Source organism: Vanessa cardui, chromosome 17 (assembly GCF_905220365.1).
Source record: "Vanessa cardui chromosome 17, ilVanCard2.1, whole genome shotgun sequence".
Classification (NCBI taxonomy): domain Eukaryota; kingdom Metazoa; phylum Arthropoda; class Insecta; order Lepidoptera; family Nymphalidae; genus Vanessa; species Vanessa cardui.
In genome coordinates, this window is record NC_061139.1 from 5,144,676 (window position 1) to 5,160,546 (window position 15,871).

A 15,871-nucleotide genomic window follows, 5' to 3' on the forward strand; every position below is an offset into this window, starting at 1 on the left:
TCAACCAAGGTACACTTTGCTACATTTATACAGATCACCATGTCATAAGCATTTTGCCTTCCGACATCGTGATCGTGCCGTCTATCAGCCTGCACTGGGGCAGCGTGTTAGAAACTCCTAATTTTCTAAATGAAAAAAGGTGTAGACTTATCCAGCAGAGGAAAATTTAATAAAATCATCAATATAGTAAACATGTAATTGTTTTTTTAAGGTCTACGAGTGATAGGTGATTTTAATTGAGATCAAAGTATAATTTACTCAAGGAGACTTACAAGAACGTCAATTATAAGATGTAATTAATGTTAACCTACATATTCATTACATCACATTATTAATGTAAATATTGTAACAGAAAACTACAAGAACAAACGTTAATTTCAGTAGTTGCTCTCACGCATCAAATAACATTTAAGCATAGTCCTATATAGCCAATTTAAACAATACTATACTATACACCCAAACACCGATATGTAGCTATCTTTTGTTGTTTTCATGTCGCGATCAAACAAACGCAGCGACTTTACTTTTATTATTTTTATTTGCATTTAGTGATATATACTTCATGAATATTCATAAATACTAACTGTTATTGTTCATACATTTATTTTTGTATAGAATATGCTTTGTCTATTTATGTACTTTTTTAAATAAGTTTTAGTATGTAATCACATATAATAGAGTCACAGGATTTAGAAAATCGCATATATTTATTAAATATTAAATCCTAGAAGAATATATTTTAAGTTTTTCTACAATGATTGACAATTTGTATTAAATTATTGAATGTCAACTTTCTTAGTGCATATGCCATGAATGGTAACTTGTTGAATTCCTTAATTCAAGTATGAAGCAATGAGATCAAGAACTTTAACTTTAACACTGTAATTTAGCTTTGCAAAATCATGTAGCATTTTATGTTTACTCCAATACATGCTGTGTAAATAGCGATATTGGCTCCTCATGTGTCAATGGATCCCTATAAAAACCATATAACTCCATAGTTACTATAAAAAATAGCTTGTGTATTAAATTAGATGAGGATTTGACTTAAACCAGTTTGAGTTTTCATTGAAGAAGAAAATTTTATGTAACATTTTCACAGTAAAAAGTGATCGATTTATAATGAAAAATATTTTAGAAATTCGCCCATTTTCTTCGAAAACCAAATACCACCAAGCATTTGATTTATTTATAACTTGTCGGGTTATGTAAATGCTATAAAATAATACATCATATAATATATACAAAGATCTTTCGGACCTAGCGTAATGAAACCTAGAAATTACAATTTTTAAAATATTTTGTGTAATAAGTTATTTGTAATTAAATTATTATGTACATATTTTTTAAGACAAGTCTTATCTAAGTGGTGGTTTTAAGATGATAGCAAACAGTCAAGCAACCAACACCGGCACTAGTCGGCCTTCTGATGCCATTTCTTAATTGCGCACGCGCATGCTCGTGATTGCGAATTCGGAAGATGTGGTACTAAAGATATTACCGATAACACTATTTATATATTATTTTCTATAATTGCAACATATTTTTTTTGTAAATAGTTTCGTTTATTAGGTACTTGCTACAATCTTAGTTATATTTTAATATAACTTTTGATTGTAAGTTCATCGTATATTCGTTTAAAAATATATTTTTTTAAGATTAAATGTTTTTTATTTTATTGTAATAATCAGTTTATTTTATTAGAATCTATTTTACAATTGATTGTAATTTCTCTTTACTTTATTGACATTAGTTCATTTTGTTTACTGGTCTTTTAACCCTATATAATTAATAAAATCTAGTATCATGAAAAATTCGAACACATTATATTTACTCGTATTTGAATGATATGAGCTTGATTTGTCCCAAAGTATAATAAAAATTCGTATAATATGTTATATATTAATGGTATGACAGTCACTATCCGATAAATATATGCCCTAAATGAAACCAGACCAAATTGTATTTCTTTGGCAATGGCCTACAGAAGATACCGTTTATATTGTAACTTGTTTCACAATTTTGCAAAACATGGCTGCGATTGCAAATATACGAACAGATATTTTGTAATTCATTGATATCTCGCTCGCCTTGTAAAACTCATTATATTGACTTGGATAATTAATTATTAATATTGTTTGGAACTTCGATTACCAAAAAAGCTGTTTACTCTTCGTGTTGTAATTGGAATGGCTCATGTTCACTTTACTTAACAGCTTCAGATGTGTCAAGTGACCACAAAAAATATTCAATCAATAAAACGTTCGACGAAAGAGTTTTTAAAACATTTTTTGTCGCTTAGATGTTATTTTTTCATATTTTACAAATATATATCTATAAACATTAATACAAGTAAGTACCTTATATGAAATAGTATGCAATGAGTTGTTAGAATAATTTTATAGTATTTGTATTTGTTACGTTTAGTCGTGTTTATAAACCGTGCAAGCCACGGAAGAGAGTTTCCGATTCATTCTTGCCTTCTCATAACCACGTTATGCATGAATTTGTATGAAAAATAGAGCATACTAGGCTGATTTACATTTCATAAGCTTCTTTATTACCGCAGTTATATAGAATCGCTTTTTAACTTGTATCGTTTAATTAATAATTCTGTCAGATAAATAAGATATATCATAAATTTAAAAAAAAACATGTTTTGATAATTCGTTTTTTAAAATTATATTTAAACCCTAATTAAATAATCTCATAAGGGTGTTTTATCAGATAAAAATCAATTTATCCGATTCAAAGTCAGAGCAGCGAGAACCACGATCGCCTTGAAATACTTTCAAAACTCTTGTGGACTATGCGAAAACGTTTACCTAACACAAATCAACACTAAAATGCTGGGACAACTCACCGTATGTTTGCACTAAATTAACACGAAATTTGGGCGATCAGCTGATAACGTTCACTGTGGGACACTGCAATCTTAATCTTCGAATGATTCGTTCTAAAACGAACGAACGCGGAAGACTATATATATTATCGATAATTAAGAATATAATTTGGAAATTGGAACGCGACTCGCGCGTCTTTAGCGGTATAATAAAAAAAGTCGAGAGGTCGGTTACAACGCGCGTTGCTTTAGATCGACTGAGCGCTGACTGAGCGCGGCGAGACGGAGCCGGCAAGTGCGCGCGCATTCTCCGACCCTCGTGGCTCACACCCTCGTCGAGTCGCGACCTTCAGCCGCACGAACCGCCTGATAATATATACAACCTGTGATTAGCAAAACAATGCCACTAAATCGTATAATTTTCAATGGGGACGCTGTTTTTATTAACCGACTTCAAAAAAGAGTATATCACACTTAGTAAAACATATTTACCGATTACTAGAACCGTGTAAAAAAGTGTTAAGTACATATATGTTTATATAAAAATTCATTTAACTGTATATAAATAAATTCTTTATTTAGCGTTCATAATATTCGCTGCATCAATTATGAAAACTTTACATTTTATTTATACATTCATATTTTTATTATAATATGCATTTATACATCTTCTATTAATCTCTTAACGGGCCAAGCATGCTGACAGACTGTATGGCGTTATGGTTCGTAAACTTCGCAACGATTATACGAAACCTTATCCTCTTTATAAAGCAGATCGTAGAGGTTTTGCAAGTCTAAATATATTTTTTAATCATGAAACTTAATACTGATTTAGCCACTTATAGTTTTTTTTAAAGTTAGTTTCTTGTACCGTTTCTTTTGATACCAAGATATAATTTAACCGATAAAATGTTAGTTAGATTATTTAGTAGAGAATATCGTTTAAAATTTTAAGAAAGTATAAGTGAGCCATTTTATTTTTAACATAATGACAAAATTATAAAGTAACTTAACGAATATATATCTAATTTAATTCTTATTTGAAAATCTGTCCACGATACCCATAAATTTATTTTTCAAGTAATAACATTCCCAACGCATCTCATTTATTATTTCATACTTACATAATCAAAAACCACATCGATAACAAATGATCGATACTTAGTTAACAAGGTTAAGTAATATTCGACGACGGCAACAAAGTTCCTACAAATCTTACGAAAATTATTAACGAATTCAACCATTAAGTTTAATGGGCGTATACGCGAACACGTATCTGACTTACGAGGATGAATAACAAATGACGATGTGCATTGTTTGTCACATCAAACGTTTCAGCCCGCGAACAGCCGTACAGACATTAACAGGTCCATTGAAGCGTGTCTAGTCGCTAATTAAAATTAATTGTGGAATAAGTAACTATTTCATGTTTGCTTAATAGATAGTTATATACCTACATAATACACTTGCAAGGATGAAATTAATTTACCTTTTTTCAGGACATTTATTTTTCACATGCTTGTCCTTTTCTTGACTGTGGTTTGTTTAACTTTATTACTAATTTTAAATGAGTTACATTTTGTCAGTTTTTGTATTTGTGATTTCTTCATTGATAACACCTGGGGTTATGTGTCAATTGATATTCTTGGAGAGGTATTATTGATTTGGGATTCTGGCTATCAAAGCTCGTCCGGATACTATTTGGTCAGCCTGCCTACGATAGAATTTTTGTAATAGCTTCCCATTTAAAGCTGGATTGTATCCAGAATTACAGTGTAGTATATACATTGATTTAAATTAACTAATTTAATTTTAAAACAATCGACACTATAAAATTAAAACATATTTGAATTGTTATTTCAAACACTGCTTATATAGTATAGATAGATGTGCGTTACGTTACTTAAGACGGCCCTAAGGAGGACGGCAGCCAGGATGGTTTCGTGATGCCATGCGTACCAGCGAGGAGTGCAGGAGGTCACGTCTGCCGCCTGAGAGGAAATCCGCCGAGCCACGAGCGGAACACTGCAAGGGTTCTTAAGACATATATGTATGTATGTATATCATTAGCCTAGGATAGTTTACATCAACACGATACAGTAACTTATCGGTCCAACTCAACAGCGATAATCACATAGATATGAATTCGATAATTATTCAAATATAATTTTAATTTAAAAATGACGGAGGAATAAATTTAAATTTATTAATAATATAGTGTAAAAATATAATGTAATATATTTTTGCTGCTGTGGCTTAAATATCTAAGTACTTTTTTTTCGGAAATCTGAAATATTTTTTCTTTTTAAATTCGTTTTGTCAATTTTCGAAACGGTAATATTTCATTAACATTATTATTTCTTTATACTAAGTAGTAAAAGTTACTTTCAAGGTTGCATTTTATACACTTACTTAAATATTCTGCAATACTTAACCCTATAAAGCTTTCACCATTTAGCCTTTTATTTGTAATGCAACATTTATTTTTACTGTAAAACAAAACGTACTTTCAATGTTACATTTTATGCAAGTATCTACTAATTCTCCATTTCTTATCCCTTCAAAGTTCTCAATCGTATATATTACAACAATTTATTCGAAAATTATTTTCATACCATATAAAATAAAGAAACTCGTAAACATCCCGACGCTGGACTAAAGCCGCCTTTTGAGGAGATTGCTCGGATTTTATTTCATCACGGTGGTGCAATGCAAGAGCATATTGTCTTTAACATCTTGTACATATATTAAAATAGCGCTAGCCGATTTTTGTCCCAGTGATTATGAGATAAAAGCTGTACATAAAAAAACGATAATGGTCTCATTTTGAAGAGCACCAACCGTAAATGTGCAGAAAAATAAAAGGGTATCCTTGATTGTAATTTACTAAATCGTTAACATTGAATTTAAAAATTTCATTAAAAGAGGTTTTATCATTTTGGCGCCAAATGTATATGAGTAACTGTGAGTGTGGTCGTCCTGTTCTTTAAAAAGGGAGACAAAACCCTGCTGAAAAACTATCGTCCCATATTCCTACTGAGTCACGTCTATAAGCTGTTTTCAAGAGTGATCACGAACCGTCTTGCGCGAAGATTTGACGAAGTCCAATTCCCGGAACAGTCCGGATTTCGGACTGGATACAGCACCATAGACCTCATCCATACAGTGCGGCAGATTAGATAGAAGTCCCATGAGTATAATCGGCCCCTGTATCTTGCATTCGTGGACTATGAGCAGGCCTTTGACTCGGTTGAAATCTGGGCTATTCTGGAGTCCCTGCAACGTTGCCAAGTTGATTGACAGATTGATACATCCAAGTGATGAGATGTCTCTACTAAGCTGCCACCATGTCCGTCCGAGTACAGAATCAGCTAACAAAGCCCATACTATTGCATCGAAGAGTGAGACAAGGGGACTTTATTTCCCCCAAATTGTTCACTAATGCAATGGAAGATATGTTCAAGACGCTGAACGGGAAAGGACGTGGCATCAACATCAATTGCGAATACATCTCTCACTTGAGATTCGCAGACGTCATCGACATCGTGGCAAAAACGCTGCAGGACCTACAACAAATGCTGAACGAGCTGGCTGATTCTTCTATGCGTATCGGCCTACGGATGTACTTGGATTAAACCAAGGTCATGTCCAATCCGACTGCGATATTCCGTCCTCGAAGTTGTTAAAAAATATGTCTACCCCGACTTTGCGATTAGGTAGAAACAACCTTGAGGATGAGGTGAATAAAAGAATTCAGGTGGGTTGGGCAGCGTTTGGGAAGTTACGTCGAATCTTTACATCGTCGATCCCACAGTGCCTTAAGACGAGAGTTTTCAACTAGTGCTTCCTACCCTTCATGACATACGGAGCCGAAATGTGGACACTCACCACAAGGCTGATCCACCAGTTTAAAGTCGCTCTGCGTGCTATGGAAAGGGCTATACTGGGCGTTTCTGTGAGGGATCGTATCAGAAATGAGGTGATCCGTTAAAGAACCAAAGTCATCGACATAGCCCACCGGATTAGTAAGCTGAAGTGGCAGTGGGCTGGTCATATTTGTCGTAGAGCCGACAACCGTTTGGGAAAACGTGTTCTAGAGTGGAGACCGCGTCTCGGCAAACGTAGTGTAGGATGTCCCCAAGCACGGTGCAATGACGATTAACGCAAGGCGGCAAGCAGGAGCTGGATGCGAGTCGCCGGAGAAAGACCAGAGTGGCGTGCACTTAGAGACAGCAGTGTCCAGCAGTGGAAAAAAATGATGATTATGATGATGATGACAATTAAATGTAATCAAAACAAATTAAACCCGTCGGCATGGGTTTCAAAATTCCTAAAAAATGTTTTGAAAAAACGCGAAGCTTCGAGGCAAACTAGTTAACATTATTAGATAAGCACAAGATAGGTTAAGGCTAAATAAATGTAATAAGTAGTAATTTAGGATACTCTTCTTTCATTTGCGTTTTAAAATTTATTCTACCTCCATTACATTGTACTTGTTCTTACGCCTTAAACAAAATTGTGACTAAAACGCATTAAAAGGATTTAGCTAACGATATTACTTCAAATAACAAAATCAATTTTTTTATCTTATCAACATGAAGTAGTATTAAAATATTATCAAAATCACCATAATTAATAAAATCTGATTATATAGCGAGTGACAGGTGTCAAGCAATAGGCAAGATCAGCTCGAGGCGTTGACTTAGCAATCATTATACTTAAGTAGAAAATAGAGAAAGTAATACCAAAGACTAAATTGGTCTTTATTTTAGATAAACAAAATAAGACATAACAAGTAATATTTTTAAATGATGTTAAAACGTTAAGTAAACAACTTGCTTAAGTTGTGTACTTTTTGTTAAAATTACGTCGTTTATATTAATGGATTTTTTATACGACACATAAAGAATCAAAATTAAAACTTCCTACGGTTAAATTAGCAGAAGAAATTACATTTAATTACCTTAATATCGAAGTTCTGTTTAACATTTAAAACCTACTAAATGTTTTAATTAATAGGTTTCATAATATATTAATGTTCAATTGTTAAATAACGTACTTTTTAATAGTCGTACCATTGCAAATATTATAGCCCGGTAATTTATAACAACTGGGCTATTGAGACGGTTTGGTACTTATAATATTTATCTTATTTATTTTTCACCAAACTTCTTTATAATTAAATACAATTTTAAAATAAATCAGGATATAGTTGATTAAATTCGATAATTTTTTAAACATTTGTATCCTGTACTTATTTTTTCTCAATAAAAAATGAGAGATTTAAAAAGCCCAAATAACGAGTAAGCCACTTTAATATATTCTGGAACTTACAGAGTTATTTTCTTTAGAACGGAAAGGAACGGAATGGACAAAATTGACGTCACTTACAGGCATGCATAGTTGATGTAAAATAACAAAAGTTCATAATTCAACGGTTTAATTATAGTTAATTGTTTTAAAAATATCGGTACGGTATTTAAAATTTATATTAAAATATCATGGACGTTTATATAATATCTTAATTTGATCATACATAAAAGGGACACTCTTAAAGTGTTAATGCATCTTAAAGATTTTAAAATGAACATTTATTTACATTTTGAGAATCATTAACGTACAAAGTGCAAAAATATAATGGAAATGATGTAAAAATAAATCAAACGCTTAAACGAATACCGCTCGTACAGCGTATTGTAACATGTATTTTGTCGCGAGTCTTGGTCCTCATATTTTGCACCAACGAAGAATATTTTGTTCTAAATTATATGTTGTAATTATAACAATAGACGACGATCGAACCTATTCTAATATACCTACAGTGAGATGTAATTCATATACCAAGGTATTTATTTAGTTTCATATAATTCAGTACCTATACCGTTAAGATTTAAATTAAATTAATCCTCGATAGTTCGAGCTTTTTTTCTATACTGCCGTGAATGTACTAGGGTGACGACTTCGGGAATTTGAAAATGACCTGAAATGCGACTACCACCGTCCTGAATATCGGCAACATCGGTTGCTTACAGTTGGGTTGAGCCCTTAAGAAATGTTATCAAATTTTATCGATTTGGATAAACCGTCGCTGAAAACTGGTAACCCCGATGTACGTTTATGTGAAAACCTAATATATATTATAGCAAAGTTTTGTGATTAATTAAAATTTCCATGTCGTAACAAGCTGTCCATATAAGATTAAGTCTGATAGTAATTCGTCTAGTTTGATAATGAGTTACATTGATTATAATTAAATGTAATTACACAAATTAAGATACGCTTTAAACGTCTGGGTTTTTTATCATACTGATACTATAAATAATTATTTATTACATATCTATAAATTATTAGTTTGCTCTTTTTATTTCGAGGTCGATACAAAAACCATTCATTAAATTGATATGGAATTAAATTCATAGTTCATGTACTTAGTCTGAATCTAAAAATATATATAAAACTAGTTTGTATTATTTTATAGCAAAATAATATGCCAGCGTATAGTAAGTAGTATAATAGAGAAAAAGCAATAGGTATATAGAGTTATGGTCAAAACTATATTACTTTTGTGTTTGTAAAATTTTACATGAAAAGCATTAAGCAACGCTGTTTTTGCTCGTAATATTGACTTAACTACGAATATATAAATATAAACAATCCATTGTAATTGTATGTAAACACACATGTGTGTAAAATGTATTTTAGCCTAAGTTACTCCTTATTATATAAGTTATCTGCCAGTGAAAGTCCCGTTAAAATTCAGTCCAGCCGTTCCCGATTAACCGAAACAAACAGACAGACAGAAAGACAAATATAATAAAAAAAAAATATTTTCGTAAATGTATCGTGTATACATATGTACATATGCATTGAGTATAAAAGGGCTATTTTAATATTACAAACATACACTTAAATTTTATTATATGTATAGATGAATACAAAAAATGTGATAAATATTTCGGAAGTATTTGACAATTTTCTCACATAAATTGTAATACATTAAGGCACATAAATTGTCATATCAGTACCATATACCCGTAGTAAAGATTTCTCGCCAGAATTGTTCTTCAACAATTATTGTGAATACATATTTCAAAAAACGTATTGTTGATTGATTGGGAAAGGGTAAACACAAAAAATAACTCTGTTCAACCGACTTCAAAAAGGAGGAGGTTATCAATTCGTCTGAATTTTATGTTTTTACAGCTCATTTTTGTAACAGGAATTTATTTACGATGCCCTATGCAAACGGTGCTCTACAGTGAACATACATGAGCAACTTTAAATGTCAACGAGCAAAGATAATATGTTTCATTTCTCTGTAATTACACTGGCTAATTCAACGAAATTTCAATTACGGAATGCTACTTTTGGCAGAAGAATAATCGCTGAGTGCTATGTACCAAAACGGCTGTTCAGAGGCTTACTACAATTGTTTCTAATATTAGAAAAAGACACTAAGTCAAAAACATTATTTATCCAAATAAAACCCTATCTCCATTTTCAAGGCTGTAGCAGATTTAAAACTAATAGCGGATGGGAATAATTATTATTTAATTGCGGTTGGCAGCTCATAATATTAAAATATTATGAGCTACTACTACTAATATATATATATATATATATATATATATATATATATATATATATATATATATACTACTACTACTAAGAACTAGTTACTGTATAAATCTTGACCGCGTGGAATGAAAACTCTCTCCTCCACCTCTCCAAGGGCCAAGCGTTTCGACAGCAAATGGAACAAAAAAGTAATTAGATATAATACACGAATGTTTAGTTCTTTTTTTGGCTTCAGCTTTTTCCGCAGGGGCACCGGCTCTTAACACTGTTTCTCGGATATGAGATGGGGCCAACGTGTCAACACATGTAGCGTCCCACACAAGGGCCCGACCTTGTTTCCAGGGAACCAATGTTAATCCATCAGGTCTCTTACCATCATCACGACTAATTCCACGAGGCTCAGTAAGAGCAGGAACGTCGATGGTGGCAAGAGCCTTTTTATTATGTCATTAAGAGAACCGTGGCGGAATCGAGAATCGATATGCGAAAACATTCATTATCTAAAAGTGTCCCAAGATCATGTGGAAGTTCTTGTAACACGTCTGTGCTTCTCGCACAACTGGCGAAGAGAAAAGTCTTTTGTCCCTCAATATGGCATAAACCCAAACTGATTTTGAGTCATCTCACTCTCTTCTCGCAATCTTTTCTCTATCACCTTTTCCCATTATTTCATAGTATGTGATATGAGTTTTATCCCTCAAAGTGATTGCAATCCAATATATTCCCTTTCTTTTCGAAGATGTGTTTCTTTCATTCTTGTGGAATGATTTCTTCATACAACAACTTATTGAAGAATAAAGTCAACCACACACATCCTTTCCTTTCCTTTCAACTGGTATATCATCTGGACCTAAAGCCTTCCCATTTTTGATGCTTCTGACTCATTACCTCATCCATCTATTTACCGATACTTATTTACTTGTGCTTGTGGAGCATTCCATTCCAATAATTCTCTTCATTCATAAGCTTTTCAAAATAAACGTTCCATCGCTTTTTGTTTCCTCATCTTTTCATAAAACCTTGTATGTATAATTTTCTCGGATGACGAAATCTATATATTACTTCGATTTTCATTTAAACACTTCCCATTTTTTGGCTGTATTTTAAAATAAGCTTCAAAACGTTCTTCTCAGAATTAAAGTAGATTAAGAAGTGGGATATTTACAGAATCTTACTTTACCTTAGAAAATATTAACGCAACATGAATACGAGTACTTATTACAAAATTTTATAAACATTTATGTCACGTAGTTTTCAGCAGGTACTGCACTAATATAGGTAAACAAAACATTACAAAACTAAACTGCTAACCATAAACTCTATTTCACGGTAAATCCATTATTAGCATAATTTGTAAAACTACATTTTGTTACAAAACATGAAAACTAATACATATTTGTTCTTAAGGCTGAAGTAATGACCTGTTGAGGTTATTTGCATGAAAATGTGCATTTACAAAATTATTTGTAACTTTTAAAGTATTATGTTTTAAACTTAGCCCTTGAAAATCCATATTTTTAATGATCTGCTTTTGTTATTATTTCAAAGCTAAATAAATATATTTATATATATTTATGGTACATGTTGACGGACGAGCATATGGGCCACCTGATGGTAAGTGGTCACCATCGCACATAGACAATGACGCTGGAAGAAATATTAACTATTCCTTACATCGTCAATGTGCCACCAACCTTGGGAACTAAGATGCCATGTCCCTTGTGCCTGTAGTTACACTGGCTCACTCACCCTTCAAACCGGAACACAACAATACTGAGTACTGTTATTTGGCGGCAGAATAACTGATGAGTGGGTGGTACCTACCCAGACGGGCTTGCACAAAGCCCTACCACCAAGAAATTATTATTATTTTATTTTTTTACATAATAATCTAATCATGTAATTTGACATGAAATATGCATGTATTTTACTTTTTTCCATGTTTTTTTCTTTTTTCCCTCTAAATTAGATTAAAAGAAACTTTACTTGTAATAATAAGTGAATGTATAACAGCGAATAGTAATTAACTACCTCTTATACATTACCTATATTAACAGACCCGCAGTTACTAACGACTCGGTTCAAAGTAAATATAAGCATTTGTCACAACTCACAAACGCCTCTTCAGTCCATTTGACGATGCATAACAAATGTACGACCTCGATTAATGAGCATGCCACGGGAATGGAATACAAAAACGCTTATTATCTTGTAGCAACCTCTAAAACTTACACACACGTTGATTACTTGCACACCGCTGGCAAGCATTTAGAGCGTTAAGAAAATATCTTTTAAACAAATCTAACTGACTGCATTATCTTATTAAAATATTATAAAAAAATAATATCATATCTTAAATGTGACGCTGGATCTCTGTTAAGTTACAACTGGAAATTAATTTACTTATATAATGGTGGAGAAGTGGCATGCGAAAGGGCTGCGCTCATACAGTATTTGGACGTTACTGTGTCCTGTAGCATATGTAATAGTATATAATTAAGTGTAACTTGTTAGTTATGTGTATTATATATATTTCCTTGATATTAAAATAAAACAACAAAAACCTCTTTTGTTCAATTCAGTTAAAAATGAACAACATAGACTTGCAACCAAACTTTCAGATTTATATCGATTTTATTAAAGACAAACAATCGACAATATTGTTTTCAAGACAATAAGAATTTTAATGAGACACAGTGACATTGTTGCATTTGTTGAAGACAAGTTGTAAATTATTAAAATTGTATTTGTTACTGGTTGTCATTATTTATTGTATGCATTTGAATATTAATTTGTTTATTGTTTTCCTTCGTATAGATTTCAAAACCAAACAAATTAGATAAACTTTTTAGGAAAACTGCTTTAACTATATGGTAGTAAGTGTACGAAACGAATCATACAGTCTTTTATCCAATATTTCGTAAATCAAAATCGAAATATTCTTTATTCAAGAAGGCTTTTACAAGCACTTTTGAATCGTCATTTAACAACTAAGAGAAGCTACCACCGGTTTGGAAAGTATATTATACCGAGAAGAACCGACATGAAACTCAGTAGTTACTCTTTTTGAACAAATAAAAATACAATCATGTTAGTTAAGTACAATTATATGTGTATGTAATTAATCCTGCCTGGAAGTCAAAAAGTATTGATTCAATTTAAAATGTCATATTTATTAACATATAGATGAGATATTTTCATATGAATCGGAGACTTCCATATCATTTTGGATACCGTTATCGGAGAAAGCTACGAGAGTGGAACAACGGATTGACGGCGAGCCAACGCAGTTGTGGGCCAACCGGCGTGCAGCGCCTACAGACTTAGTTTCCCAGATCTAACGATCGGATTTAATGTGTTTTGAATTAAGATCACATTTTAATTAAGTCGTGTGTTGTTGGATTTTTATATTATATAAAATAAAAGGTGCGTTTATATATTTTATTACTATTATTTCTTAATATTATAATAAAAACTTTTTTGAATAGCTTATAAGTTTTTATATATTTTTTTTAATATTTAGATAATTGTATAATATAATATTAATTTAAAGGAAATAAACAAAGACAAACAGTTCCTTTTTTTCTTGAAGTATATCTTATCTTCCCAATTATCAATATCGTTTGAATTTTAATTTTCTTCGTAATCTTTTATTTTATCAAATAAATATGCGGAAATTCCATTCCAAATAAATATATGGAAAGTAATTAATGAGATTAAAAAGGTCTAAAAATTCAAATAAATATTTTAATTAAAACAAAATACGATGTAAGTACACACGTATGAGCTTAATTATAGCAAAATTACTAAAATATCCATCTTGAAATCTCCAAAGTTATTTTCTTGCGCATTATACATACCTTCATCAAGATAATAATTATTACGGCAACATAACTGTAATTTAATTAATTAAAAATTCTTTGTTTATTTACATTTTATTCGCGAAATTTTATTTTAGACCATTAATTTTGAATTTTTTAAAAAGAATATTTAGTAATGTATAAGTTGTAACACACTAGTTTCAACTGTTGTAGCTACTACAAGGTAAATAAAAAAAAGTTTACACTTGTCCTAGAACTACTTTTAATATGAAATCGCATCGACAACATTCTATGAAAGTACTTTCTAAAAAACCAGAGAGGTGTTTATTGGTTTTGTATTTTTAAACATCGGAACAACATTTGTGTTTAATTTTATATACGTATAATTGGCCAGTTTAGCCTCTATATCGTAAAATATAATTGAGTACTAAAATGACGTATTAATAAATCTCAGTCAAATTTATCCAAAGTTCGAAATTAGAAAAGGTTAATTAACGGCATAGGTTTAATAGTTATACAACTTCAACAACAAAACATTCTTACGAGGTTTAATTTTATTTATCGTAGCTTTAGAACTTGTAAACCGGGATAGTCTTACTGACCATATTCCGCACTCTATTACCGTGAATTAAATAAGAAATGTTAACTTAAATACTTCATAGATCTACAATCGTAAAAGAAGTATTGTTTTTTTTGCATTTATTTCTCATTTAAAGACAACATTTATTGTATAACTTATCCTTCATAATTCTGTATAAATTATTATTATTATAAGACGGAAGACGCTGTTTATGCATGATACTTTATTGAAAAAAAATAATTACAATTTTATGATTTTTATGAACTCAAGAACTCCCAAAACAAGTAAACAAAGTACCTATAAAACTCAGATGTTCATGTTTAATTTATTTGAATAATTGTTATATAACTATAAACCTATATATGTGTCAAATCAATTTATCATTAATATTTGCTATCAACAGTCTGTCACATATTTTAAATGTCGTTAGACTTCACCGATACTCAGATATTTCTTAGACGCTGGTTCTGTTACAATCTATCGTATAATTGGCTTAAATATACCGTCTGACCTTACACAATCTAGGACTTCAACAAACTGTAAGACCATTCACTAAGTTTTTTTTTAAACATTTATAACACACAAAAATATATTTATTTTTATTATAATTTTACAGTACAAGATTTTGTCTCTATGTTGTCGTAATAATCTTATTAAACCAACGTAAATAATGTTACGTTTTACGTGATTGCTTAAATTTTATAAAATTATGCAATCATGTATTATCATTTATTTTACTTAGTATCTATTAATAAATATACTGCAATATAACGTTAATTTGTTATATACATATATTCATGCAGAGTTGTAAGTTATAATTATCTATTAATTTAAATAAATTTGATGGTCTAGTGTAGAAGGTAAAATCTGTTTACATTTCGTTATTTAATATTCCTATTTGTAGGTTTAGATGCACGTGCACAATAGAAAAATAATATTTTTATATATTGACTATTTTAGATTTTTATGAATAATTTTATAATTATTCTTTTGCTTGTGATTTATGAAAATCTAATATACAATTGACGCAATGAAAAAGCAGAGAGCTCC

General features: G+C 31.1%; 1 protein-coding gene across 1 annotated transcript in view; it reads right to left on the reverse strand.

Moving 5' to 3' along the window:
• LOC124536645 (estradiol 17-beta-dehydrogenase 11-like) overlaps window positions 1-3,155 on the reverse strand; it is a 45,016-nt gene extending 41,861 nt beyond the window's left edge. Inside the window, exon 1 of the mRNA XM_047113175.1 lies at window positions 2,864-3,155. The gene's annotated coding sequence lies outside the window, so the exon portion shown is untranslated. The remainder of the gene's footprint in view (window positions 1-2,863) is intronic.
• Between the last annotated feature and the right edge of the window lie 12,716 nt (window positions 3,156-15,871).